Source organism: Lissotriton helveticus, chromosome 2_1, assembly GCF_964261635.1.
Source record: "Lissotriton helveticus chromosome 2_1, aLisHel1.1, whole genome shotgun sequence".
NCBI classification, from domain to species: Eukaryota; Metazoa; Chordata; class Amphibia; order Caudata; family Salamandridae; genus Lissotriton; species Lissotriton helveticus.
In genome coordinates, this window is record NC_136059.1 from 605,243,716 (window position 1) to 605,270,716 (window position 27,001).

General features: G+C 46.5%; 1 protein-coding gene across 3 annotated transcripts in view; it reads right to left on the reverse strand.

Moving 5' to 3' along the window:
- DHFR (dihydrofolate reductase) overlaps positions 1-27,001 on the reverse strand; it is a 171,642-nt gene that overhangs the window by 118,892 nt on the left and 25,749 nt on the right. The gene's annotated exons all lie outside the window — the stretch shown is intronic.

Below are 27,001 nucleotides of genomic sequence, written 5' to 3' on the forward strand. Positions count from 1 at the left end.
ATCATTTTATGACAAAATAATATAAATTAAAACAAGGCTGTGAGGATTGCATGGACTTTTAATGAACAATGCATCAGTATTAATTACCTAAAGGCAGAGGCTCCCAACCTGGTATATGTGGCGAAAGATGTCGAGGAAATGTGTCAAATTGGAGCGGTTTACACGAGTGGCCTCAGAAAAGAAGACTAACAAAGACTTAAAGATGTGAGAATGTTTGTACGTGCTATTTGTACCTAGCCACTCAAACCTTGTTGTGACGCACTGTCTTAGAAACCCTTGCAAGTCTGGAGTTACAACACCAGCCATGACTTCACGGCATAGGCTTCAACTGAACGTTGGCAGAATAACGAGCAGTTTATGCATCAATACCTGCGATCACTGGCTTCCATTTCATCATCTGGAGTCTATTACTAAAACCTCTTCTGAGCATTAAGATTTTTCTTTACTGGTTAATTCCCCAGTCGGAGGCAGACGATTGAGTCAGTGTGAGGAAGAGGGTTCATTTTTGTAATATTCCAGGATTGTAAATATTACATTTACAACACGAAATCCTGAAGAGGTAGGTTTGAGGCCGTACTTTTGAAAATATTGGTTATATTCCACAATAAAGCACACTACTGCTAGAATTAACTTAAACTAAAACGTTCGTACATCCACCCCAACATGGTAGTCCTTTATTCTGGGTGGTGGCCAGTCCAACACATTCTACCTCAGGTAATCAGCACACATTATTCAAACCACCATACAATGAAGAGTGGGGTAATGTGGCTACTGTGAGATTATTCACTGAATTCTTAGTGATACTACAGCTTCAAAAGTATGTTGGCCAGCCGGGGAAGCCCCCGTCAGAATGTCGGTCATACCGCCCCATATCGCTGCTCAATGCGGAATCCAAAATATTAGCTAAAGTGATTGCTAACAGGCTACAAGCACATCTGCCCAATTTAATACACCCGGACCAGTACGGCTTTATGCCTAATAGAAACACTGCGCTTAATCTTAGACGCTTACATAATGCACTAGCGCGAGAACATGTCCTGACGGAGCCATCGGCTGTCCTCTCCTTAGACGCCAAAATGGCCTTTGACATGGTGGACTGGACCTACCTCTTCACAGTTCTCCCACGCCTGGGCTCCGGTCCGAAATTCTGTGCTTGGATCCGGCTCCTCTACACGGATCCAGTGGCATGTATTGCAGCGAACGGTCGACTCTCAGACGCTGTACCACTGGCAAGAGGGACTCGACAGGGATGCCCCCTATCGCCGCTTCTTTTTGCACTAGTGTTGGAACACTTGGCGATGCGCCTTAGAACAACCCCTCTTCTACGTGGTATAACATGGACAGAAGGCTGGGAAGAACGTGTATCCCTGTACTGAGACTACATCCTGGTATACCTCACGGATCCGACGAGCGCTCTACCGATCCTATTTGAGATCTGCGACGCCTTCGGAGCAGTTTCGGGCTATACCATTAACTGGGCTAAGTCAGTACTGTATTTACTTAAGGGGCCAGAACCCCAGCTTCCCCCCTCACTGCCCGTTAAAAATATCCCAGGACTGGCCACCCTGGAGGATCACAACCTCAGTATGGCGAACGACGTGCATCAACTACAGCAGGATGTAATTCGGCTCACGGAACAGAACCTGGATCTTCAGGCGCACGCGGAGGACTTGGAGAATCGTTCCCGCCGGAACAACATCCGCATCCGGGCAGTGCCATGGGACGGAGAAGCTGGTGACCTGCGGGGGTATGTGGAAGCGCTCTTCCTACAGGTCCTTGATGATGAGGACGTAAGTGCCGTCAGGATGGACAGGGTCCACAGGGTCGGCTTGCCCAGACGCGGAGGGGGGCCTCCCCCTAATATTTTGGTGTGCGTCCACGACTTTCAACTGAAGGAGCGCATTCTCCGGAAGGCTCGGGAGATCCCTTCTTTACAGTTCCGAGACCATCGACCCCAATTGTTCCAGGAGAGATTCTGTAAGGCTTTTGGTCAGTTATAGCACTGGGTGCACTGCCTGTTTATGCGCACAAAAGTATAAGGTACAAGATTTCTCAGGTGCAAATCGGCGAGTGGGAAGGCCTTAAAACTACTCAGATTGAGTAGATAAACTACCAATTTCCTGACTGACTGGGTTGCCGATGCACTCAAATCACAGTATACAGATTGTTATGTAACAATACAACATATAGTATAGAACACAGAATGACAGAAGTCTTTAACAGAAACTCCAGTGGAAGGGTAAATCGTGGAGTCTTTTAATGGAGTATACAGCCAGCCGACACGTGTTTCATCGCACTCGCGATTCCTCAGGGCTAGATGGCTGTTTCAAAATCAGAAGGTCGCACAGCTGGTGGTAATTCCGACCCAGCCGGGCCCTTGACCGTTGGTGTGCAAACGAAATTGAAGCGCGTGTAGCACGTCCTCTCTCCGGGCTGTGTGGTCCAAACAGGAACACAGCCCGGAGAGAGGACGCGCTACACGCTGCTCCCGCGTTAACACAGCCTGGGGTTTCCCGCCATTCTTTCAAGTCGTACCCGACATGAACGCACAGCAGTACACTTAAATAGAACAGTACCATGTTCTACGTTTTCAACATTTTGAATCGAAAACGCTGTGATCTCCGGGCACCACAGAACTAGATATACAAAACATTGAACTGAGAACCTTACCCTGTTTTCTCAATTTCGTTTGCACACCAACGGTCAAGGGCCCGCTGGGTCGGAATTACCACCAGCTGTGCAAACTTCTGATTTTGAAACAGCCATCTAGCCCTGAGGAATCGCGAGTGCGATGAAACACGTGTCGGCTGGCTGTATACTCCATTAAAAGACTCCACGATTTACCCTTCCACTGGAGTTTCTGTTAAAGACTTCTGTCATTCTGTGTTCTATACTATATGTTGTATTGTTACATAACAATCTGTATACTGTGATTTGAGTGCATCGGCAACCCAGCCAATTGTTCCAGGACTTGGCGGCTTCGACTCTCCAGAAGCGGCGGGAGTTTCTTCCGATAACCTCCTATCTCAGGGAACAATCTATATCTTATTCCTGGGGCCATCCCTTTCGCCTCAACTTCAGGTGGCAGAACAGACTGGTGCAGGTCCGGTCTCTTCAGGTGGCCAGAGACATGTTAGGCCTTGACGATGCTTCCCCTGCCTCCGATGACGGGGGCTCCCCTTCGAGGCGGAGACGCCGGTCGCCATCTTGGCAGAGAGTGGGCCGCGATAGAAACCCGAGACGGCCTGATCGCACGACCAGCTTGCAGGAGCGGGGTGCAGGGGTTGCCTCTGTTGCATCTGTGACGGCAGGGTAGCTCTGGGGCAGCTTGAGCCTCACAGCGAAGTCTTATGGCGCCGGAGGGGCCCTTCGCCTTCAGGTACTGTGGGTAACTTGTACTTTTGGGAAGACACCACAGTACGGACCTCGGAGGGCACACACACTGGGCTCTTCCCCCACCACGGGCGAGGGGGGGGGGGGGACTACGTTTGCCTTCGCGTGGGAGCTATTGTTGCTCGTTTGTATCCTTTCCTTGCTATGCAGGTTTTGGGTGGGGGGGATCTGGGATGGTATGTTGAGGGAGGGGGGGGGGTGTAGGGGAGTTGGTGGAGTTGCACTGTGGGGTGGTGGTGACCGGAATGTGTGGTTTGGTATGACTGTTGCTTTTGGTTTGGTACTACTTTTGGGGATTTTCGGCGCGCGCCTTGGTTATGGTGCAGACTATGCTCCTTGTTCAGGTGCTGTAGAGCAGGTGCAGCTGTGGGCGGGACTTCTGGTACGGCCTGAGGATTGGCTCTGGGAGTCACTCGGAGAGGAGGGGTGGCAGCCTAGCGAGAGGAGTGGTGGGGATGGAGTGCGGGGGGGGGGTCTGACGTGGGAGTTGGGAGGTATGTTGGGGTTCATCAACAAGGCGATAGCTGTGCGACTGGATTTACTGTTTTATGATGCCAGTTAGTATTGGTACTTGGAATGTGAAAGGTCTGAACTTCCCGCAGAAACGCCCGAAAATTTGGAAATACTTAACTGATCATCAACTAGATGTGGTGGGCCTCCAGGAGACCCACTTGGCGCGCAGAGATGAGCTACGCCTTAAGCACAGGCATTTCCCCCTTATTTACAGATCCTCGGCCTCCTCTAAACATAGGGGGGTGGCCCTTTTATTTTGCGCGTCCCTCCACTTCCAACCAGCAGGGGTGAACTGCGATAGGGAAGGCCGCTGGCTGATGGTCAAGGAGTTACTGCATGGTAGGCTCTGCACTTTTGTGGTGGTGTATGTCCCCAATGCGGGTCAAAATAGCTTTCTCCAAGATCTGCTGCGTAGGGTGGGGGACTTTGTGGAGGGGCACTTGTTTTTGCTTGGTGACTTTAATATGGTTTGGGACAGGAACCTAGATAGCTCTGGCGCTCAGAGATCAGACGCTGGCCAGTTTTCTACTGAAACACAGCGACTGGTGGGTGAACTGGGCCTGATTGATGGCTGGCGCTCTCTGCATCCCCAGTCGCGGGATTACACCTTCTTTTCTCATGTCCACCATTCCTATTCCCGCCTCGACCATATCTTTTTGAGCCAGGCGCTGAGGGGGGATGTCCGCGACTCCAGCATTTTTCCATTATCTGTGTCTGATCATAGCCTGCTAGTCCTTGGAATACACTGGACGGCGAAGGGTGACAACCTTCGCAAGTGGTACTTTCCAGCTGCGCTGATTCGGGACGACACCTCCTGCAGGGAACTACGGAAGGCCATTCGAGACTTCATGTCTCTTAACCCCATCTCGGACATGTCTATTTTCACCACTTGGGATGCTTGCAAGGCCTCGCTACGGGGCACTTGCCTGGCCCTCAATGCTCGCCTTAACAAACTGAGGAGGGAAGAGCGGGAAGGGCTGGAGGCAGAACTCGCCGCCTTGGAAGAAGCGCACAAACTCCGCCCGTCTCGACTGACCCTTCGCCCCTTAACAGCGGTTAGGGGGAAATTAAAGGCGCACTACAATAACCGGGCGGAATTCACCCTCCTAAGGCTCCGGCACCTCTCGTACGCTCAGGGGAACAAGGTGGGACGACACTTGGCCCGTCAACTTCGGGATAAGAGGGAGAGGGAATACATTGGAGGTATACGAGGCTCGTCTGGTGACCTGCACCACCGGGATGAGGACAAGGCGGCCCTCTTTGGCCGCTTTTATGCCGATCTCTACGCGGGGGATGCCCTCGACTCTGAGGATCAGGCGAATTATCTGGCAGAGCTCCCTATCCCCCAGGTCTCTGCAGAACGGAACGACTTCTTGGCTGCCCCCATATCAAGAGCGGAAGTGCTGGACGCCATCAAAGCTCTGAAACTCCATAAGGCGCCAGGTCCCGATGGCTACACCGCCCTTTTCTACCAGACCTTCGCATTGGAGGTGTGAGACTACCTGGGCTCCCTCTTTAAGTTCAAGTTCAAGTTCGGGCATTTATATAGCGCACTACTCACCCAGAGGGTCTCAAGACGCTAGAGGGAGGGGTTCACTGTTTGTCGAATAGCCAGGTTTTCAGTTCTTTTCTGAAGGAGATGTGGTTCTGAGTAAGGCGGAGGTGGGTGGGGAGTGAATTCCAGGTCTTGGCAGCCAGGAAGGAGAAGGATCTGCCACCCATGGTGGTTTTTCGGATGCGCGGGACTGCGGCGAGGGCTTGATTGGATGATCTTAGTTGGCAGGTGGGATTGTAGAAGGACAGTCGGGTGTTGAGGCATTCGGGTCCTAGATTATAGAGGGCCTTGTGTGCGTGGGTAAGGAGGCGGAAAGTAATTCTTTTGTTGACGGGAAGCCAGTGGAGGTTTTTTAGGTGTCCGTTGATGTGCTCTTGGCGCGGGATGTCCAATATGAGTCTCGCTGACGCGTTTTGGATGCGCTGGAGCTTTTTCTGCAATTTTGTTGTAGTTCCGGCGTAAAGTGTGTTGCCATAGTCCAGTCGACTCGTGACCAGTGCATGGGTGACAGTCTTTCTTGTGTCGAGGGGGATCCAGCGGAAGATCTTTTTGAGAATGCGAAGGACGTTGAAGCAGGAGGACGATACGGCGTTGACTTGTCTGGACATTGAGAGAGAGGAGTCTAGAATGAAGCCAAGGTTACGTGCATGGTCTGTGGGTGTGGGTGCTGATCCCAGAGCGGAAGGCCACCAAGAGTCGTCCCAGGCAGAGGGGGAGGATCCTAGGATGAGCACCTCCGTTTTGTCTGAGTTGAGTTTTAGGCGGCTCTGTTGCATCCATTCGGCTACCTCTTTCATACCTTCGTGAAGATTGGTTCTGGCGGTGTTGGGGTCTTTGGTGAGGGAAAGGATTAGTTGGGTGTCATCGGCGTAGGATATGATGTTGAGGTTGTGTTGACGTGCGATGGAAGCGAGAGGACTCATGTAGACGTTGAAGAGGGTGGGACTGAGTGAGGAACCTTGAGGTACGCCGCAGATGACTTCGGTGGGCTCTGAGTAGAATGGGGGGAGTCGGACTCTCTGGGTTCTCCCAGCTAGGAACGAGATGATCCAGTCCAAGGCTTTTCCTTGTATGCCGATGTTGAGGCGTTGTATGAGGGTGCTGTGACAGACAGTGTCGAAGGCGGCGGAGAGGTCGAGTAGAATGAGGGCCACTGTTTCTCCGTTGTCCAGGAGTGCTCGGATGTCGTCGGTCGCCGCAATGAGGGCGGTTTCGGTGCTGTGTTTGGCTCGAAAGCCGTTCTGTGAGGGATCCAGGGAGTTGTTGGATTCAAGGAAGGCTGCGAGTTGGCTGTTGACGGCTTTCTCGATGACTTTGGCCGGGAAAGGTAGGAGGGATATGGGTCGGTAGTTTTTCAGTTCTGAGGGGTCTGCTGTGGGTTTTTTCAGAAGGGCGCTGAGTTCGGCGTGTTTCCAGATTTCTGGAAAGGTGGCAAAGTTGAAAGAGCAGTTGATGACATCGCGGAGTTGGGGAGCAATGATGGAGTCAGCTTTGTTGAAGATGTAGTGGGGACAGGGGTCAGAAGGTGAGCCAGAGTGGATTGAATTCATGAGGCGAATGGTGTCTTCAGTGGTGATTGGGTTCCAGGAGCAGAGGTAGTTAGTTGGAGGGGTGGGATCTGAAGGGGGTGGGGCGTGAAATAATGAAATTGCGTCGACTGGGAGGACTTCGGGAACTATGGCGGAGGCGGTGATATCTGTAATTCCTAAGATGGGGAAGGACCCGTCCAAATGCTCTTCATATCGACCGATAGCCCTCCTCAATATTGACGCCAAGCTATATTCTTCTATCCTTGCACGTAGGCTCCGGGACTTAATGCCGGTCCTCATCCATCCGGACCAGTCCGGCTTCATCAAGGGCTGGCAGACCCATGATAATATGAGACGAGTAGTTCACCTGATAGAAAAAGCCAATCGGTTTCGTATCCCAGCGGTGCTGGTCGGTCTTGACGCCGAGAAGGCCTTCGACCGCGTGGACTGGGGGTATCTGTTTCACACCCTTACCCCCTTTGGCTTTTCGGATAAATTTATAACTATGATACGGACAAATTATAGTGACCCCCGCTCCAGAGTGATGGTCAATGGACATCTATCCACCTTCTTTTCGCACACTCGGGGTACCCGACAGGGCTGTCCCCTTTCCCCCCTACTCTTCGCGCTGAGCATTGAGCCATTGGCGCTAGCAGTGAGGGAGCATGAGGGGATCCAGGGTCTCCCCTTTACCGGTGAGCAACACAAAATCTCCCTGTTTGTGGATGACGTTTTGTTGTCCGTGGGGGACCCGGCGCACTCGCTCCCGCACGTCCAGACGGTCCTCTGTCGCTTCGAGGGGGTGGCCGGTTTCAAAGTTAACTTTGATAAATCGTATATCCTCAATCTCACACTTCCTCCGGCAGAGGTGGAGCGGGTACGGCCGCTGACCCCTCCGTCTTGGGCGACCACCTCTCTCCTTTACCTGGGAGTTCGGCTGACGCCTTCCATAGGGGGATTGTTCTCTGCGAACTACCCTCCACTGCTAGCTTCGGTGCGTGCAGACTTAGATCGTTGGAAGCCGAAGTACATCTTGTGGCTGGGTAGAATCCACGCTCTAAAGATGGTCCTCCTCCCCCAATTTCTGTACCTCTTCCAGGCCCTTCCCATTCCGATAGATATGGACTTCTTCCAGCGCCTTAAGACCTTGATGCTGCGCTTCACCTGGCAGGGGGGTCGAGCTCGTTTCTCCTGCGCTACTCTGCGGCGACCGCGGAAGGAGGGGGGGGTGGGTTTCCCCGATATGCACCTCTATTAAAAGGCTGCGCAATTGCGAGTGATGGTGGAATGGTCCCAACAACTCTCAGAAAAACACTGGCTGCACATGGACAGGAGTGTCGCAGGGAGGTCCATCTGGGACCTGGCTTGGAAACCTAAGGTGGACAGGCCCAGGAACGCTTACATCAGTACACCCACGAGCACGGTACTGAAAGTATGGGACACAGTCTCTGGCGATGATCGCTGGACTACGATTCCCTCCCCCTTTACACCGATACACTTTAATCCGGCTTTCCCGCCGGCGCTGCAGGAGGCCCCCTTTCAACTGTGGAGGGAAGGGGGCTGTAGGGCCCTCACACACTTGTTTCACGGTTCTGCCCCACTCACCTTCGCTAATTGCATGAGGGACTATGGCGTCCCGGCCACGGAGCGATATCACCACCTCCAGCTTATCCACTGGGCTACCTTCTCGGGGATAGGCGACGCAGCCACTAGACCCCTGTCCCCATTTGAGGCCTTTATCCTCCGCACCAACACTATGAGAGGTGCTATTTCCTACCTTTACAATCTGCTCCTTACCACTGCTGTGGCGCCCCGTCCCCGCTATATGGGGCACTGGGAGGAACTTCTTGGGAGAGATATTACAGATGAGGAATGGTCGGGTCTTTGGCGCGACATTACGACGCATAACCACTCCATAGCCCTACGGGAAGCCCATCTCAAGACCCTCATGGATTGGTACTTGTACCCATCCAAGTTACATCGCATATTTCCAGCCGCTTCGGACCGGTCTTGGAGGGGCTGTGGCCTCTTAGGTGACTTCCGCCACATCTGGTGGGACTGCCCGATCATCCGCCCATATTGGGATGAGATTTTGTCCCATATCAAAGATATTCTCGGATATCCGGTGACTGACTCCATAGCTCACGTCCTGCTGGGCCTACGGGACCTCGCTCTCGAACGTCAAACCAGAGCTGACAAACAAATCTTGTGGCTTTGCATTGGAGCTGCCAAACTCACCCTAGCAGCAGCCTGGAAGAAGCCAGAGGCCCCAGCGATATCCTTGTGGCACGCAAGACTGTGGAGATTATTGAGTATGGAACGGGTGGCGGACATCTTCCTAGGAGCCTTCAAGAACTATGTTTCGATGGGGTCCCCTGGTCCGCTTTCTCTCAAAGGGGCTGCCATCTGCTGTTTGTCCATCCACATTGCTCACACTTCATCTCTTTCAGATATAACCATGGCTGAATGAATGTTGGTATGCTTGTATCTACTCGTCACCACCACCAGGAGGGTGGGTAGGGAGGGGGGTAGGGTGGGGTATAGTAGTTATGTTAATTGTTGCGACGCCCTCAAGGCATTTGGAGGCTTCAACTTCTCCTGCACTGTATCAATCGCCTTCCCCCAGGTACCCCTTCTTGGCGGAGCCCCTACCCCTCCGGATTCGGAGGAGGGATTGACATTGATGGACATCAGAGACTGATCTTTCAATTGCACTGTGATACCGGTTATGCTGATTATACTGTGCTGTTTGCCTCTTTTTTCTTCCTTGTGTGGGATGCACTACAGGGCTGTCGCTTGTATTATTTTCTCTGTTCTTCAAAACAAATACAAATAAAACTTTTACAAAAAAATATCCCAGGACTTAAATACCTGGGCATACATATAACGAAAGACCCTGTAGCCTTCTTCTCCACAAATCTGGCGCCCCTCCTGGAACGGCTGCGTAGAGATATGTCACACTTGGAATCTCTACCCCTCACACTGCTTGGGAAAGCTGCTCTGTTCAAAATGATGGCATTGCCCCGTTTTTTATATGCATTTGAGAACACACCGTTTCCGGTACATCCACGATATTTTCAACAGATATCGGCACTGGTATCCACACTTCTTTGGGGCAATAAGCCTGCACGCATTGCACAAGCTAAACTGCACCGCGGCTGGTATGACGGCAGCATAGCACTCCCTAACATACGCCTTTACTACTGGGCAGCGCATCTCAAAGTCATAAGCCAATGGATACACGCCCCACACACCGACCCCGCCTATAAGGCAGATAGAGCGCAGCTAGGAACGGACAGTATGTTAGCGGCCTTATATAACAAAAGGCGGGCGATGAAACTGGAAGGCCCAACAAAGCACACAGTCATGCTGTGGCATACAGCACAGGCACATTTGGGGTGGAGGGGGACCATCACCAAACTCACTCCTCTTTGGGACACGAAACAGCTTGGGTCACATAGGGACAGCAGAGGCTTTGAACACTGGGACAGCATAGGCATCTCCCTAGTTGGCGACCTATGGGACAAAGGGACGGTCATCCCGTTTGATCAGCTGCAAAGACAATACGAGCTAGCACCTACCGAGACATTCCGTTACATACAAATTAGGCATGCACTCCTCACAGTATTACCGCAGAATGTAGACATACCCGAAGCTTCTCCCTTGGAAGATAGCTTACGCACAGATTATATGCCTAAACGTGCCACTTCATTCACATACCGTAAGTTGATTAATAACCAACCGGATCCCACGGCGGCCTTGAAGGATAGGTGGGCGGCTGATGTTGGCGCCATGGATGAGACAGAATGGCAGGCGGCGCTTGCATCACCCAGGGAGGTGGAAATCCCGGCCAGACTGCGGCTCGTCCAGCTTAAAATCTTACATCGCACAGATCTCACTAGACATACACTTCACAAAATAGGCAGAACACAACATCCATATTGCCTAAGGGGGTGTGGAAATAAGGGCTCCTTTTTCCATACGATCTGGGATTGTCCAGTACTAACTGATTTTTGGCGCAAGGTCCTCCGAACACTGTCCAAGACTCTAAATGTTTCCATATTGCCTGAACCACGAAGAGACCTCCTCAATGTTTGGGAACCCAATGACTTATCGAGATATGGGCGACACTAGGCCTCATGGTAGCCAAACGAAATGTGGCGCAGAAATGTGGAGCAGCCGTTTTGCCTTCATTGGAGGCTTGGTGTAGGGACATGGACACTACCATGGTCACTGAAAGAACTGTTTATGTAAATCGGAAGTGCCCCCGAAAGTGGACTAAAATTTGGACTGCCTGGAATACTTACAGGGGAAATATATGTGACCCAATACCTGAATCTGATGATGACAGCTCAGATGAGGAGTCCGATGATGACCGTTGAGATGGAATGGGTGATGAGTAAAGGGGTTTATTTTCGGATAAAGGTGGGAGGGGAGGGAAATGTCGTGATGTTTTGCATTGCTGGCTTGCTAATCCTTGTAATTCAAATATTCATAACCGCACACTGTCTTTCCGATGACTGTTCTTATATTAATAAACAGTTTAAAAAATAAAAAAAAAAAAAAAAAAGTATGTTGGCCACACTCAAGATTAAGTCCTCAAAATACTTTTTTTTAAACTCTTTTTTTATTTAAACTTTGCTCATCATACAGCTCATGCAGGAAGTAAGAAAGATTGATACATGGCATACATCATAAAATTCACACATCAAGGCACTGATCGACTGCATATCCAGGTGGGCACTTCTAAGGCCCATTTACATTCATAAATATGTCCATTCCACAGCACACCAAGAGTGTTCCACTCCTAGTTTTCCCTTTCAGCAGGTCAGTCGCTCATAATAGACCCCTGTATTAACTCCAGGCCCGCCACACCTTCTACCATTTCTTGGAGCATCCCCATCTCTAATAGACCCCCTTTTCTGCCCTTTGGCACTAGTCGAGGTCAGAGTCCCAATCTTCGATGCACGGGGGAGTGTTGGTGCCCCACACTTGTACAATGTTTCGCTTGGCCACTCCTGCCACCATCACCAAAGAGAGCCACTGGTATCTGAGCCAGGTCTCCTGTCCAGATATGATCAGGAGGAGCCATTTTGCATTTAACGAGACCGGTAGAAACAGAACCTGGGACATTATGTTATTTTCCTCTAGTATTCCTGTATCAACTGGCATTCCCTAAGGATATGAAAAAAGGTGCCCTAACCTTGCCTATCTAGTGTAAGATCGCCCTGGAGTAATAGGATCTGTGTAGTATCTTTCGCTGGACTAGTCTCAACCGGACCGATACTGCTATTTCGCTGAGGACTCTGAATGGCCTCGTCATCCATGTCCCCCAGGTCATCAGTCCACGCCTCTCTCAATGTCCCCAGCGGGAGTTGTTGATCAGTTTCCTGTATATTATGGATACCCCCCTTTGTAGTGTAGTTCCTATAGTCCCAATAGGCTCTGAGCATTGGAATAATATCTTCTGTAGTGTAGACGTAGGACTGAGGTCAACTAGGTCTCTACTGACTATATTAGACTTAAGTTTTTTGCCAGCTAGCTCAGAGTTCACTAGAAACTTTCTCGACTAAGCGAGGAGGAGTTTAACCTCCCTGGATAGACAAGAAGGGATTTAGTTTCTGACAACCATAAAACATGACAACTTTGCTCTCCCTGAATAAGAGTATATCTCTAGAGTCGTGTGAAAACAAAAGACAGCTATTTCACTCAGTCAAAGGTGCGTACTTAGTTTCACCAGATTGTAGAGAAAAAGAGAGACGGGCGTTTTCAATAAAAGGTGTTATTTATTGAGCAGTCTCTTTCCTCATACAAGAGAAATGAATTGCTACAATTGCAATACTTATAGTTAAGTAGAGTGCATACAGTAAAAGCAGGATTATAAAATAATACTGTAAAAGCATGGATATGGTTTCTTAGCCATATGATACTTTAAAATGGATAAAATAGATACATACATATATACATTGACTAATCGTACTCAACTGGTGCTTCTAACTACGCCTACCCCGGTGTACCTGACCTAAGCCTAATACGTGGGAAGGAGTAAGTAAGTAGCAGTTTAAGTTAAGTTTGTTTTGCCAAGAATCTTACTCAAGAATTCTCTGTAAGGGTTTAGTCAGTTCAGTACCTGGGTATTAGAAGGCAGGAGGGCTGGTATCTCTCTCGCAGGACTCGGTATCCCAGTCACCCGCAAGGGTAGGCTGGAAACGCCAGAGGCTGGATTTCTGGATTTCTCGGCAGGAGAAAAGACAGCGTCTTTCTCAGCGCGTCAGAGGGGAGGGGCAGCGTCCGTGGGCTCTCGCATCAGCTGGGCTCTTCGGAAGTAGATAGCTGCTCTGCTCCAGGATTACCGCCGTGTGTTTGCTTAAGGCAACATTGGTATATTTATACCTGAAAGGTGCCGGGTTTGACGTAAGGCTGGACATAAGACGTCAATAAAGATGTCACTAAGAACTGGTCGTTCTTACAGTGCTTTACAGGAGTTCTCGGACGAAATCAAAACAAAGCAGCGGGGATCTCCCAGGTTGCTGGAGGCTTGGATTTGTTTAAGAACTCGGGGGCTGGAGGAATAGGCTTGCTTAATGTGACAGCATGCGCCTATGACTGAATGATGAAAAGGGTTTCTATGCCGTTGTAGGGGTATTATTGATTTATAACCGGACAAGGGCAAAGAATAGGAATATCGATTCAGGTACCTAGATAAACACACTACACCCACTCCACGAATTCATGTCCATAATTACTAACCTAAGCAATAGTAAACATATCTAACGGAGCATGTGTATACCGATCCACCCCAAAATACATTATTTTGCATCTGAAATGGCATATGCGAAATACACGAAAATGAGTATAGGTACTGTACGCTTTCAAGCAGTGTAATCATTCATTAAAAAGGATGCATATGTATATCAGCATGAATGATATGCGAAAATTACACATGAAATGGCTCTTAATACAGAAAAAAAGTGCGAGACCATTCCATCACATATAAATACAGTTATTTGTAAATATGCTAGAGGCTGAGGTAATATATTGTCTCTAGAGTTCCTAAAAATAGAAGCTCTGTTCTCTAAGAATAGTTCTACTTTAAGCAGAGAATGAGTGCCTAAAAAAGTAAATATTTTGGAATCGGGAAAAAAATAGTTTCGTTTTTCAAGGGAAGAAGTCAAAACAGTTCCAAATATTTTCAGAAGCTTTTGTTTTCCAAAGCTGAAGGCCGAATTCAGAGTTCAGGGAATGCTGAGTGCTCATTTGCTTAAGAGTTTATTCTTTTTGTTCAGGGGAGAACATCATTTCAGACAGACTTTAAAAAAAGCAGTTTACCGCTTCAGGTGAAAGTTCGACCAATTTGGAAAATGCTGCAACTGTGCAGTCGTGAGAATGATTGCTATCATCGATGACAGGATCAGCATTGCTCACAGAAGGTCGTACCTGGTTGATGCTGCTCTCATCTTGCACTTCACTACCCTTTAATCGCAGTGGTGAAGTTTCAACGAATGCCGTCATCAGGATGGGTAACCGCTGGGGGCAACACGATGCATGAGCCTTTACTGGACTTAGCAAAGTATCTGTATTCAATGGTACTTCTGATTGTAGTGTAAGACAGACGTCTAACACGCATTCTTCTCCGCACAGCATACATCTTAACACAGGTAAGATACAGTTCTGCCAGATGGGTCTGAATGAAGGAAACCAGGTCATATTCAGATCTCTTAGCCGGGCTAATCCAAGGACTTTAGTTATGCGGTCCCGATAGCGTATAGCTAGGATCGTTTCTTCCATTGTTGCTGGAGTCTTGTCTGTGACATGGCTTGCCATAACGAAGCAGCAGTATCAAAAATAAAATGCCTGCTACGAACCCCAACAGGAGTGGAAGGCTGCCAAAGAGTGAATGGACAAAATTAGGAAAGATGCCCAGGACTGCTTTGAAAGGTGTCAACAGTCCCGAAAAAATTGTCTTAAATACACTCGCGATACCATTCGTATCAGAAATGTTTAGGATTTAGTTTAGCATTTCTGCGAAGTGTAGGGGGCAATTTGTTGATAAAAGGTTATGTATCTCTGCCGTTGTCCTTGCAACTTGGAGATCATAAGTTTCTTTCGATGACGTCAAGTGCACTGGCGTCTGTAGAAGAACAGACTTCATTCAGCTTAAAGTATCAATTCGAATAGAAGAGATATTCAAACGGGCCAAATTTTCCCCTCCCTGTCTGGAGTGTCGTTTGGATACAATACTTGCATACAGCAAGTGACCCTGGACGAAACGCTTACTAGATAAGCTTTTCCTGGCACCAAGCCACAACATCTGTGGTCCACTATTAGAATGTAGCTCCCGTTCGAAAGCCGTCTAAAGAATGGCTCTATTTGAGTTGCAGGTGTGCCAAACTGGTGACATGAAAGGTTATTTGAAGTCCCCTCACAGGCCCCATGTAGATTTATACCCTGACACAGAAGTGTACCACTTAGTGATTTTTCACAATTATTACCACTAAGAAATACATTCTGTCCTTTTTCACTATAACATGTGTGTGTGTAAGGTAATTTCCATGTTGACTTAATGTATCCTTTACCCAACCTTTCATACTGGCCTGCCTGTATATACTTTTGGCAGTATCGAAATTGGAAAGTTGTTATTGGAATAGTTATGATTCCGTTATTATCCATTCGATGACAGGTCGTTCTGACATTGGCAATGGTAATCTCTCAAGTTTTTCAATGCTCAGAATTGTATATTCTGCTCCTTTTTGTGCCAAGCTGATTTGTGTATCAGTAAAGTTAAAGATAGAGAATAGTGACGTTGTGTTGATTAAACGCCAAGGCACGTAGCCTGAACGCAGATTTTGTAACGTCCAGCCAAGCTGTACAATAGAACGCAATTGGGACTGACCATGTTGTAACATTAGCATGTCCTGCTCTATTATATCGATTGCAGATGATACAATACTGTCCAGTGAATATATTCTGGAAGACAGAGTCATTAACCCATTGTCCACAACAGAAAGCGATTTTTCCAAATTAATACGGTCAATTTCCCGTTTTTTCTCTGCTGTTTCAATTTGAGTTTCTTTCCAAGTATCGTTATAAGCTGCATATATAGAGGCCGCTATGAAACGCTTTTGACGCTGTTTGCTTGGTCCCATAATGAAATCACGCAAATCAGCACCTTCTTTAAGTAAAGTTAAGTGTTGCTTAATTTCTGCCAGTGTGGATGTGTGTAGCCATTCAAGGCAGAGTTTTCCTACACTGTATGTTGTTACTATCCCTGGACGTTGTCGCTGGGAGTATCTAGGGTTTGGCCTGGTCAATTTGAACCCCTGTATTTTGTTCAGGAATCTATCTTGACAGTTATTTGTGTCTGTGGGCCAGATCAACCATTTTTTCCAATCAGGATGTGTTCTGTTTTGGTTTAAAATATGGGATACGTCTATCTCAACCTCTGTAGTGCTATTACTGTCAGGTGTTGGCTTTGGAATAGACGGTTTGTTTAAGTCTTTTATTTTGGCTAGGCCAAGACAGGTTGTTTGTTGAATTGTGTCATTCAAAAATATAATTTGTTCTGGGATCATGCAGGCTCTGAATAATGATTCTATACATTGGACTTGCCAATCTTTAGTACCCCAGATGGTTTTTGTCTCAATGTTATTTTTCCAAAAATCCAAACCAAATGTATTCATTTTTTCAAAAAATGATTCTGAATAGATTAATTTTGTATTTGTCAGCATGGTTTTCATTCCTGTCTTATTTAACAATATGAAATAAAACGTTTCTGCTTCACTTGTGTTAAACCCTGAGAAGTATGGGAATTTCTCATAAAATGTTTTTGAACTACCTTTTGGTGGAGTTGCACAATGTTCCCATTGATTGTAATTTAAAACATTTCTAGGTTGAGCAGATTTATGCAAATAATGGTTACCATTATGGTTGTAGCAGTACATCTGATCATAAGTCGATGAACCTTGTAAATAATCATGTTCTGTAAATTTTGCTGACATAACTAAGTCTGACATCATATCATTAATACTTTCAAAGTCCCATTCATCAGAGAATGTACTCGGTTTTACAAAGTCACTTAATGAAACCTTAAATTGATGAGGATACTTCAAGAGCTCGACCGGGCCATATATATCGTAATCTGTTTTGTCCCATGCTACCCCACCGGGTATAGGATTGGCTGTGAAGTTTACTGAAGAAAGTTCTCTTTTCTCGATGTGTGAAGACTTGTGTGGCTTTAGGACCAGGTTGACTTTCTGGCTTGCTGTGTCCATTGTAACATATTTTCCCTCAATGAAGTGTCCCAAGCATAGCACCATGGGGAGCCAAAGCAGGAGGAAAAGTACACCTAGCACCACCCAAAATTCAATCCATGGGGAAATCAGATAGGTTTCTTGTAGTTGATGAAAGAGTTCTTTAGTTTTGTCTTTAAAAGTTTTTGTTGTTGTTGGCTGTTCCTCAGGTTCGCTCGGATCCTCAGAAAAGTCATCGAAATTGATGAAGTAGCCTGATGCAGTTCTGTCAATTATTGGAATTGCTTCTGGATTTTTCTTTGTTTTATTAGCATAGTCTGTGGCTACATCGTTGTAGACAGGTGTTTCTTGACGAATTGTTGCAATTTGGGTTTCAAGAGGCATAAGTTCCATGGCTTTGTTGCATAGTCCTTGTTGATTCACTGTAGGTTTATCAAATGGGATTAGTCTCTCTGTTTGAACCTCTTGATTTGTAGCAAACTCTGGTGTTCTGCTATTTCTTGGGAGTCCACTGGGCCTACTACTTATTATTGGCCACATGATTGTGGTTTAACCAGGTCGATGGATACAACTCGGTTCTCCTTTTTACCAGCAAGGGGCGGTAGTACAACTGATCTTGTTCCGTTGACAGCTAAGACAGGTACTGCTTTTCTGTAAGAAGGCCCAAATTCCTTCTTCACCGCGATTTTCTCTCTGACCAGATCCCCAATCTTTGGAATCCAGACAGGCCTTGCTGGGACAGGTGGTTTCTCTTCAGTGGCTGTTGGCTGTTTCAACTTTATGTTGCTCAGGTCTTTTCTTGTTTCATTTAAGTCCTGTAAAATAGCCAAACGATCTTGGATATCAAAGCATTTTCCTTCTACCACTGAAGTCTGACTATCGAGATCCTGGATAGGCATTCTAGTCCCGAACAATAGTTCGTACGGACTGAAAGCTTTTAGAGAATTTCTTGGCAGATTGTTAAGACTACGTTGGACACTTATTAAATGTTTGACCCACCCAACCCCCGAACCTAATACCTTTGCCGTTATAGATTGCTTTATGTCTCGGTTTTTTCTTTCCACAATCCCATTTCCCTCAGGAAGGAAGTGATAAGATTCCCGCAATGCAATGCCCATGCTGGTCATGGCCTCCTTATGAGCTTGAGAGCTAAAAGCAGGACCCTGGTCAGAATGTAACATGCCAATTGCGTCTATGCCGCTATGGACTCGCAAATCTTTTATAACAGTTCAGACGTCAGCAGAGAGCTGGGGTCTACATTGTAAGTGAAACTAGTCTTAATAATTATTGAAGGGACGCATTTTTCTGGGTTTTTCGTATTGATATTCTTGTGATATCTAAAAGAAGGGCATTGGTAATACTCCGGGCATTTCGCCACTGCAGTCTCTGTTGCAGTTTTGACAGTAAAATGCAAATTTGTAGTTTTGCATGCTCATTCCCGGCCACCAGTATATTGATTGTAATTCTTTCAGAGATTCCTTAATCTTAAGGTGTCTTAGACCCTCACCCATATGTGCGTCTGCTATTAATAAGTTTCTCCTGTTCGTGTTTGGAATTACTCTATCCCCCACTCCAGGGATTTGAGCAAAGGGAACGGAGTTTGCATCGATTACGTATGTATAATTGAGTGGGTAGTTGACGGGTAGTGCTGCACAGTCGCCTTTTGATGACGTTTTTACCGCCAGCATCGTTTCCCCGTCTACGTATTTTCCTGAACGCTTTTTTGTAGCTACGGAAGCCGGCTTAGTTGCTTCCGCTGTGGCTGTCTCAGCCAATGAATTCCCTGAAACGTGAACGCCATCACGTTCATGACTCAGTGAATGTATCACGTGAGTCTTTGGTAGTTCTTTCTGTAAAAGAACTACTTGTTCCCAAAGCGATTTTTGCTTTATTGTGGCACCCGTGTCATCTTTGTAACCGTTTTGAACCCAGTTCTGCAAGTCGTTATTGTATGATTTGACGCAGTAATATGAATCGCACACTATTAGTGTCGGGAATTCGCGATCGGCATTATCTAGCGCCATTTTTAACGCTATTACTTCAGTTTGTTTATCTGAATTATTTTCTACAGAGTGTTATTTTGTTACCAGAGGTCTCAATTTACCTCCGCGCCATACGTATTTAACAATCTCGCATGTGGCGTTATAGGCTTGTTTTCCCCAAACTGAGGGTTGTGCATGTCCGTCTGTATATATTACACAGGCGTACTGTTGTATGGGCAGAATGTCGATTGGCAGAGGATATTCTCTTTCATGTTCTAGATTTTTTGATTTTTTCATTTCCGGGTCAAAATAGTATTTCACTTTGTCTGTAGCAAGAGAATTTTCCCATTGTATTCATTTTGGATTTAATGCCACAGTAGGTAAATTACATGGGCTTGTTAATGCCTCAAAGGCTGATTCTGCTGTTCTAACAGTAATCTGTCTGCCGTCAGCTTGGTCTCTTTCTTTTGCTACAGCCGTTTGAACTGCATGAACAATGTTTTCCTTAATACTGAATGTTTTTTTCAGCTTCTGTGTACAAATGTGATTTGTATGCTATTGGTACCTTTTCTCCCTCATTAGAGGTTAGGTACGTGAATCCGCATCTTCCTGGGATGACCCGGATCACAAGGTTGCGTGTGTTATCGCGTGTTTGCAATTTTGTTTTAGCTAACATGTCTGTTTGCAATGATCTCAACATTTCTGTGCGTTTTTGAGTCCAATTGATGGTTTTAAAATCTGGTTTTATTAGTTCATAGAGTGGTTTAACCCTCTCTGCATAATTTAGAATGTAAGTTCTTCCGAAATTCAGTAAACCTAGAATTGATTGTAAGTTTCTCAGCGTTCTTAGTGCTTGGATTACAGCACATTTCTCTATGAAATTGTCTGCCAGGCTTTTGCCTTCACTTGATAATTCATATCCTAAAAACAGGACAGTTAGATGGGCAATTCGTGACTTTTTAAAGTTGAATTTGTAACCCTCTGCTGCGAACCCAAGTATTATGGTGTTCACTCTTTTCAAGTGAGTATCCAAGTCATCATCTGTTAGATAGATGTCATCGACATAAGATAATGCCTCATCATCATACAGTTGTAGTAACTCTGTTACTCTTGCTGAGAATAATCCTGGGCTGTTCTTGAACCCCTGTGGGAGTCGACAGAATTTTTCCTGCGAGCCCATTATTGAGAAAGCGGTCAAATACCTGCTTTCAGGTGCTATATTTTGACAAAACAATCCATTAGAGATGTCTAATGTTGTTTTGTATTTTTTGCGCACGATGTTATTCATTAGTGCTGCACTGTGTTAGTTTTGTACTGTAAATGTCTTGCAACATGAGTTAAGGTGTCTGTAGTCCAAAACTAAACGATATGAATCGTCTGGCTTGGAGACAGGAAACAAAGGATTGTTCATTTGAGAGGTGCATGTTTCAATCACCCCCTGGTATTCAAGTTGATCTTAGATCTCCCTAACCTGTTTTTCAGCTTCTTGCTTAATTGGGTACTGCCTCTGTGCAGTTGGTTGACATTTTAACTGGATTTTGTGAGGAGGAGAGTCCTCATTCCATCCAACATGGTTTTTATATAATGCAGGAGCTTGGGCTACTGCCCACTTTCTTGCTAGTGTATACTTTTTATGAATTGGAATATGGATTTGAGAAGGCAGGCATAATCATTTCTTCGCCATGAGGGCACTCCCTGACAAACTCTGGTGGCCAGTCTTTTTCAGCTAAAAGGATGTCATAGCCTTTTGAGAGGTTATCCCAAAATAGACCCCTTATTTTCCTAGTCTTATCTCCCTCTATACGTAATGTTATCTCGTATATTTTATGAGGTTTGCTAACTCTGGTATCTGCAGTTTCCACCTGAATGTATTCATTCGTGTCCACTGTCTCCAGATGATTCATCAGGATCTTGCGAGCTATGCTCACTTCTGCTGCGCTGTCTAGCATTGTCTGAGCCCACTCTCCGTTTTTCAGCTGTGTCCTCAGGATCCTCGGCATGTTTGATTATTTTAATACTGGCTACCTTCTTTTTTGGAAATTGTAGTTTTTTACTTTGATGAGCAGGTTCTTTGTCTTTGGACTTGACGTGCTCTTCCCTGTGTTCTGACCGTCCTCTTCTTTCCGATTTCTGTGAGGAAGTCTGAAAAGATCGAGAGGGACGTGTATCAATATCTTGATATCTATCAGGTTTCTTCAAATTATCCCTATTTCTAAGGTTGTATCTTTTCTCAGAGGGTTCCCTCTGGGGAGACTCGTGTCCTTGTTCCGGAGATCTTTCTCTCTGCCGAGGAGACTTTCCTCTGGACTGGAATCTTTTTCTTTGGGAGTGGATTGTTTATTTCCATCCCTGCTCTTTTTTGGAGTGTTTAGATTATTTTTACTAAATATTTTTTCAGGATTTTCAGTTAGTTGGGGTTTTACTGGTTTCCCACCCAAACTATCTCTTCATAGGATTTTTCTATGATTCTGGCAAGTTCAAATGGCCGTTCTGCTATATCTTTTTCTTTCAATTTCTGAAGGAAAGTTATATCCTCAGTTGCCACTTGAACTAAGTCTCTATATGCCTGTGTTAATTCTTTTATTTTAACTAAGAGTTATTCGCTTGACATTTTAGTAATGTCCAGATGTGGTGTGTAGCTGGCTAGAACCGGCTACGTTGCTCCTGGTCTACCTAGTGGACCGAGCCTGGTGATGTGATTATTATGTTTTAGGGCGCCTTTAAACCAGAGCAGGTGCTCTTGGTATTTTAATGGGATTTCCACCTCCTCGAAAGGGGTGTACTCTTCCGGAGGTTCCTCTACTTTGTAATAGTGGAACTCCTGTGTGACAGCGTTTGCTGCTGGAAAGTTTATCCATGAATAGAATACCTCTGTCTGCCGATATTCATGTGCCTCAATTACAAATATGACTGTACCACCTTTCGATGTTAGTCCATTCTCTATGAGTTTAAGAGTTATAGTTTTTCTTATATTGACCGGAATGAGTATTGCATTCGGGTCAGTTTGTAGGAGACTAGTGTCTTCCTCTAGGAGACGAGCTGCTATTCTAGCTGCCTCCCTATCTTCTTCACCGTCTGACATTTTACTGACGGGAAGGTTTTTTTGTTTGTTGCAGATCAAGTTTTCAAGGAAACAAAGATTAGGTGCACAATATTTTGGAACACTGTATCCTTCAACGTTGAATAAACCAAAAACTATACATAGAAATCTCTTTCTACTAAGTTCCGGCGGATTTTAACCTTTGACCAACTCCAGACGTCTTTGGAGTATTTACGGGAGAAAGGGTCTGTGTGAAAAAGCACGACTGAGTTACTCTAACGTCTTGCGTTAGATTTATCGCCTTACCAAACGTTGGGCGCCATGTAGTGTAGTTCCTATAGTCCCAATAGGCTCTGCGCATTGGAATAATATCTTCAGTAGTGTAGACGTAGGACTGAGGTCAACTAGGTCTCTACTGACTATATTAGACTTAAGGTTTGCCAGCTAGCTCAGAGTTCACTAGAAACTTTCTCGAATAAGCGAGGAGGAGTTTAACCTCCCTGGATAGACAAGGGATTTAGTTTCTGACAACCATAAAACATGACAACTTTGCTCTCCCTGAATAAGAGTATATCTCTAGAGTCGTGTGAAAACAAAAGACAGCTATTTCACTCAGTCAAAGGTGCGTATTTAGTTTCACCAGATTGTAGAGAAAAAGAGAGACAGGCGTTTTCAATAAAAGGTGTTATTTATTGAGCAGTCTCTTTCCTCATACAAGAGAAATGAATTGCTACAATTGCAATACTTATAGTTAAGTAGAGTGCATACAGTAAAAGCAGGATTATAAAATACTGTAAAAGCATGGATATGGTTTCTTAGCCATATGATACTTTAAAATGGATAAAATAGATACATACATATATACATTGACTAATCGTACTCAACTGGTGCTTCTAACTACACCTACCCCGGTGTACCTGACCTAAGCCTAATACGTGGGAAGGAGTAAGTAAGTAGCAGTTTAAGTTAAGTTTGTTTTGCCAAGAATCTGACTCAAGAATTCTCTGTAAGGGTTTAGTCAGTTCAGTACCTGGGTATTAGAAGGCACAGGAGGGCTGGTATCTCTCTCTCAGGACTCGGTATCCCAGTCACCCGCAAGAGTAGGCTGGAAACGCCGGAGGCTGGATTTCTGGATTTCTCTGCAGGAGAAAAGACAGCGTCTTTCTCAGCGCGTCAGAGGGGAGGGGCAGCGTCCATGGGCTCTCGCATCAGCTGGGCTCTTCGGAAGTAGATCTCTGCTCCAGGATTACCACCGTGTGTTTGCTTAAGGCAACGTTGGTATATTTATACCTGAAAGGTGCAGGGTTTGACGTAAGGCTGGACTTAAGACGTCATAAAGATGTCACTAAGAACCGGTCGTTCTTACAGTGCTTTACAGGAGTTCTCGGACGAAATCAAAACAAAGCAGCGGGGATTTCCCAGGTTGCTGGAGGCTTGTATTTGTTTAAGAACTCGGTGTGCTTTCTAGGGGGCTGGAGGAATAGGCTTACTTAATGTGACAGCATGCGCTATGACTGAATGATGAAAAGGGTTTCTATGCAGTTGTAGGGATATTATTGATTTATAAGCGGACAAGGGCAAAGAATAGGAATATCGATTCAGGTACCTAGATAAACACTACACCTTATCTGGTATTAGCTAAGTGAGCAAACGATCCACCATAGGTGATGCCTACGCTAGCTGCTCCCCTTCTAGTATGTGCCTCCTAATGACGAGCCCCAGTTGTAGGTATCTAGTGTTCCGATTCTGCCATTTCGAATTCCAGGCTGAGCAAAGCAAACGTTATCACCCAAGTGCTCCAACAGCGGCTGCTACAGGGCAGTAGTGGTGGGTTGGGGGTTTAAAAAATAAAAAAATGAAAGTGAAATAAAAAAATCCACTTACTTGCTGGCCGTCACCTCTCCTGCGTCCTCTTTGGTTGACGCATGAAACAGGAAGCACACAGGATTCCAGACTCCCGTAAGCCAATCAAGACGCTGCTATCACCAGAATAACAGCAGCCTTGTGATTGGCTGAGTGGCCTGGTTCAGCGTTCAGATAGGTGGTGGGAGGCTGTGCATGTTCTCAACCCAGCTGTGCAATACAGCCAGGTGGAGAAATGGTAAGTGCGCATGACCGTTTGACTGGCCGAGGGTGGCCAGCCAAACTGTCTTGAGCACTTAGAAAGTGCCCACCACAACTCCCCCCTGCTCTGTGGCCAGCCCAGTCCGGCCACCCACCTTAAATAAAGCCAGTCAGGGCTTTAAGTGGGATGAAAAAACTGGGGGGGGGGGTCCTCAAAGGGGCGTGGCCAATGTAATTGAGGGTGTGGCTTAAAAACACGCAAGCTAAAAATCTGTCCTTAGCGTAGTGTGCCGCCCAACTAGTAATTTGCTGTTTCTGTCTTTGCATCCAGATATATGATACAACAAGTAACATCATACCTACAAGAAGTCAGGACTATTGGCTTTGTCAATAGTCGTTAGTTGCATAAGATACATAAGCAGCAACTATGGCTTGTATATAATATTGAAAAAACAGCCACTTAAAGCCCTGGTGACACCACGGCAATCTTGTTGCGCCCGAGTTTCAAAAAGAAAAGAAAAATCCAGAGAGAAAATGACTCTTAAGGATTTCCCTTCCCCTACAACGTTCACCTGACATGAGATCATGCTGTAACTTCTCCACTAGTGAGAAGTGAGCAGTGTGAGCACACACACATCGATGTGCCTGCTGTCACTGCAGTCCGGAAAATACGGACCTCCTGTGCCAGGGCACAAAACAGAGCCCGATAGAGACCAGTTTCAAGGCCCACTATACAAAAACTGGCAGTGCTCTGCACCGGTGAGACCCGGCCCACTTAAAGCCCTGGAGTCAGTACAGAAAAATAAAACATGCCAATAATATATTTCCTGCGTGGCGGCGCACCTCAGCCTTCCCAGAGGAGCTGCCACTGAAGTGCTCTGTACCTAGTTATTCCCATCTGGAGAAGCCCAGCAGTCCCCAACTTCATGTAGTAAGGCGCGGTCCCATAGTGGTGACATATTGGGGAGTCTACCTCTCCAGCCCAAGTAGGTCAGAGCTTCCCTCCATATCCTAACCACTGTCTGGGTATGTGCTGGCAAACCTTGTTCCTTCAACCTACGATACAGAATCACCTCTACGTCCCATTACGTCTCATTCAAACCGATAGGCCGGTTCTTAACGATCAGAGAAGATCCAGTCATTAATGATTAGCAGCTGTGCTGCTCAGTAGTACCTTTGCATGTCTGGGACTGCCAGACCACCGTCATATACTCCTCTCTGCAATTTACCCAGCACTATGCGTGATCTTCCTCTCCCAGGAGTCGGTCCAATTGTGGGAGCATATTTCTACCCAGAAACTCTTGTGGGTCACGGGTGATATAGATACCCAGGTACTCAAATCCATCCAATACAACTGCCGTGCAATCAGGAGGAAGCTTTGGGGCTGCCCCCGACAGCAGGAACACTATGGATTTGGTTCAGTTGATTTGGTAGCTAGAATAGCTGCCAAAGAGATCAAAAGACCTGCAGTATTCTGGGTACAGATTGGGATGACTGGGTAATGTATAGCTGAACGTCGTCTGCATATAGCCATATACATTCCCCCCACCCTCCGGCGGCCTTCACTCCCTGTAGCAAGGAGTCCTGGCGAGTCTAGGCCGAGAGCGGCTTGAGCGCCAGGGCACATATCATGGGTGGGAGGGGGCATCCCTGTTGAGTTCCTTTCTGCAAGGAAAAGGCACAGGATGTCGTCCCGTTAACTCGCAACCTCGCAAATGGGGCCTGGTAGAGGAGCTTGACCCAACCATAGAATTTCGTCCCAAAACCCAGTCTGTCGAGTGTAGCAAACATGTAGGGCCATCTCGATGGGGTTGAATGCCGTTCTGGCATAGAGAGCCATCAAAACTGCCTGCTCAGTCTGGGGAGATTTAGTCTTATATAGTACCCTATATAAGCAGCGTAGATTAAGGCGGGTGCTTTTGTGTGGCATAAAGCCGAATTGGTTTGAGTGCACGATGGAGGTGATAATAGTACAGAGCCAGTTCACCGGTACTTTAGCCTCTTAGTTAATTAAGAAAGGATATCGGCCTATATGAGCCGCACTTCGCCAGTGGCTTCCCCTATTTGTGTATAACCAAAATGGTGGCCATCCGCTGATCCTCAGGGAGGCAGCCCTCATGTAACGCTTAAAAATGGCCAGCATAGGCTTTGCAACTGTCTCAGCTATCCCTTTATATAATTTTTATAGGCAGGCGATTAGGCCCTACTGCTTTTCTGAACTGGAGACCATGGGTGTAGCCATGCCCAAATACCTGATCAAGTAATATTTGAAGTAGTTGCACCACATCGGAATATGTTCCCACCTTAATCTCCCTTCGTCCTCTGATCACTTTCCTAGACTCCCAACATGAAAAAGCAATATCTGAGTATCCTGAAACGATAATTCATCTTTACTGTTCAATGCAGGAGGAACTAACTGCCTTTCATGTCCTGCCCTAAGGTTTCACATTCTATTTTCGTCTCCCTCCAAAATTTGAACATGCATTTAACACTCTATACAGTAGAAGAGACGCAATCTAAAAGTACTCCCTCTTCAGCCAGTCCCTTGAGTTGTGACGGATTTCTGTGCACCGTGTAAACTCCCCTCTGGTTGCCTTACTCAGCAGTCTCTCCTCAAACACAATCTAGCTTCGCAGGTATGACAGTCGTTTCCCTGTGCTACTGTCGTGTCACAA